Here is a 3,509-nt window from a genome sequence, read left to right as displayed (position 1 = left end):
CGCGCCTGAAAATAGGTATGCACAGTTATAACTAAAGAGCTACTCTGAAAACTTCAGCAGTGCAAAGTGCTGTGCCAAGATTGTACACTGAGGCTTGTTGATGAATGCATTGTGGCTCCCTTGTTACAACAGTGACACTAATTAGTGGTCTGTTTCTGGGCATAATTCAAAATTATCTATAACGCCCTGTGCATCTTGATTCAGGCTAAGTGATATATCATATTATACAACATATTGCCTCCCCAGTCAAGATGTAGAGATTCTAGAACAAGTCTTTCTTTTGTTCCAACCATCTTCTGAAGCATTTTCAGTGTGGATAGAGGTAAGACTTTCTTGGTGGTCATTCCCAGACTCTGGAACTTCCTACTGAGGGAGCTTAGGAGCTGCTTTCTTCTCTGTTGTCTTTCTGATGACAAGCCAAGATTTTTCTGTTTGACAACTTCACTTAATAATAATAATAATAATAATAATAATAATAACTTTATTATTATATCCTGCTTCCATCTCCCCGAAGGGACGCGAGCCAGCTTACAGGGGACCAAACCCAATATAAACAAAGGTTACAAATAACACAATTAAAAATGCATAACAGTAAAATATATTAAAACAGTAAAACCAATGAAATATAAAACATCATAAAACATAAACCAGACATCAAACAACCAGTAGCTGAAAAAAAAAGTCGGTATGTGCAGATTTGAGACTAATAGGACAGGACAAGGGATTGTGCAAATGCAAAACTGTAGGGCCAAGAACTATATATCGTAAAATAGATTATACATAGTAAAATAGACTAAATTTTGAATACTGGGGTAGTAGAGAAACAATACGCATGCCAATTTCCTTCTGTCGAAAGAATGAAACATATTCTACTAACCTTGAAAAGTTTTGACACTGATTTCACATAATAATTTGATTTTGCTTAGTGTGAGACCTCCCACTTGAGTTTGAGATCACCTGTACTGATTTCAGTCTCTCCCTCAAATGAAGGGCATATTTAGCTTAATGAGAAGGTGTACTTCAGCAAAACTGGTGAAACCTAGTTCAAAGGAGACAGTTTGTTCCTAGAGAACAGAACAAAAACCCCTGTTTGAAAAACTTAAATGTGGAATCACTTGCCATGGAAGATCATTTAACTGGAGACATTCTTCTTTTATTGCTGGATATTTTTAAACACTACATTCGTTCATTTTACATTTTTGCACAACTAGGTTAAATCAAGCTGATTCTTATTCAAGGGAAAACATGGATTATAAATCAAATCCATCTGTCACTCAGTCAGTATTGATTTCAACTTTCTGAAATCAGAACTCTCAGATGCCCTTGCCATGTTATTGCATTTTTTTTTAGTATTTTAAAAAATGTAATTTTGAAAGTATGAGAGGTCAACATAAAAACCCATGATCTGTGGGTTTGCATTGCTTCTGCAGTTCTCACTGTAGCTACAAAAGTAAACTGACTTGCCAGACAGGCTCTTCTGTTTTTGAAGGCTTCGCCCTGCCTTGTGGCTGAATAAGGAGCAAACACTTTGACTCCTGCCTGCACAGCAGTGAAGTCATGGCCTGTCTCCTTCCAGAAAAGACAGATGACATCAGCATCGTGGGTCTGTGCCATGTAAACAAAACTGTACAGCCAATGCAAATGAAGCTGAAGCAGGCTTGATTGCACATACACATGCATATACACACAAACCTCTTTTCTATTCTAACTGGCAGCTTGGTGTTCTCTGTATAGCCTCGTTTTTTGGTGTTTTTTTTAAAATCATAGCGGCTATGCCTGCAAACATTTCTTTGCAGGTATTTTTGATGGACAGATACTGATTTGCTTCAGGGATGACACAGTGTGCAGAGCTTGTTTGCTTAAGAAGAGGCTCCAGAATTCTTGGCAGGAGCTGTTGGATATCTGTTATTTCAAAAAGAAAATGATTATTTATTTTGGCCAATTTTCACACTCTTATTGCAAACAGCATAACCTCTAAAGTGGGACACTCCAAGATTTCTTTTCTGATTTATAAAAAAATTGAAAAGCATATAATTAGGAGACATGTATTTCACAGTCCACATCGTGGCAAGAACCTTGTTCCAATCACTCAAAAAGGCACAAAATTCAACCTAGTGGGTTGACCTAATAAAGGTATGGCTACCATCATTTGCTCTAACAATTAATCTGTTACAGAGATTCCCATATTTTGGCCCTCCAGTTGTTTTGGATGTCAAGTCCCAGTGTTACCAAAATCAGCTGCTCACCTGAAATGGTGCGTGAGGATACTTTGAGGCTGGGATAAAGGAGAAGGCAGCAGAAACAGAGATCCAATCTGGAAATAATGGGTACTTGGCACTAACAGACTTCGGAAGTTTGGACTAATCTCTTGACAAAAAGTGAGGCATGAAAAACTGGAAAGTCAATCAAGTATGCAAATAAAATCCTTGATGAGTACTGGGTCCTGAGGGAAATCAGTCTCTCGGTGAGGAGTCCACTCACCCACTGGAAGAATCTGTGTTGTTTCTCAAGACAGGCTTGTAAACCAAAGTCACATAAGCACTATGTAAGTTCTGAGATTTGAAAACCTTCAGTCCAATGGATCCTATTTTGGTCCGCTGAACGGCAGGGGCTCAGCTGTAGAAGCAAAATGGTTGTATACTGGAGCTGGTAGATCGGCTATGCAAAGATCCGCAATAGCAAAGAAATTAAAAGGAAAAAGAAAGAGACAGTCCTAATGGATCAGACCGAGAGAAAAAGACAGGTTAGTTTTGTTGATTAAATAAATGTATGATTTTATATATTTGTATGTTGGTATTTCTTGGGGCAGCAGGATTAAGGGAAATTCAAGTTATTTCATTTTAGCTTATTTTATTTAGTTTCATCTTGAGGCTGAGAGGGTGACTCTACACAGTTTGAGCTTGCACTCTGGCAATCCTACTATCATCCCAGGCTCTAGATTTGAGAGCCAAAACATGTAACCAAATGGCAGCATAAAACATAAACCATCACCGAATGCTCTAAGTATTCAGATACTGGGTCATCCGCAAAGAACTCGCAAACACAGACAAGGAACTGCTGCATCCAGGCCTGTAGCCAGGAGTTTGTTTCGGGGGGGGGGGGGGGGCTGAGTCTGAGTGAAAGAGGGTCTACCCTAGAAAACCTTTTGTATTGTTATCCCAATACCCCCATGCATATGAGATATATGGTGATCAGATCATGATATGAATAAACATAACAGTTTAAATAATGTACCAGTAAGGCCTTCTTGCGGACCACCATGAGAATTTCGAGGGGGGGGGGGGCTGAAGCCCCCCAAGCCCCCCCCCCCCCCCCAGCTACATGCCTGGCTGCATCTCCATATCAACACCAGAAGATTAATTCCCAGGACTGGGACAAAATAGACAACCTCACTTACAGGAAAATGGAGAAAAACATGGCTGTCCACACCAACAGACAAAAACAAAAATTCCACAAACGCCAAAAGAAACAGCCGAAACCAGAACTGGATACATTACGGATCATCATAA

At 39.5% G+C, this 3,509-nt stretch overlaps 1 long non-coding RNA gene across 1 annotated transcript; it reads right to left on the bottom strand.

Annotated features, from left to right (window-relative positions):
• Positions 1-464: 464 nt before the first annotated feature.
• Positions 465-3,076, bottom strand: LOC137095800 (uncharacterized). The gene is made up of 2 exons (XR_010908921.1): positions 2,247-3,076; positions 465-1,902 (listed from the first exon to the last, which is right to left on the bottom strand). It is a non-coding gene; the product is annotated as an uncharacterized lncRNA (long non-coding RNA).
• Between the last annotated feature and the right edge of the window lie 433 nt (positions 3,077-3,509).

The sequence above is a fragment of the Anolis sagrei genome, chromosome 1 (genome assembly GCF_037176765.1).
Source record: "Anolis sagrei isolate rAnoSag1 chromosome 1, rAnoSag1.mat, whole genome shotgun sequence".
NCBI classification, from domain to species: Eukaryota; Metazoa; Chordata; class Lepidosauria; order Squamata; family Dactyloidae; genus Anolis; species Anolis sagrei.
The sequence above is the reverse complement of the archived record's forward strand: the minus strand, read 5'-3'. Positions and strand labels throughout refer to the sequence as shown.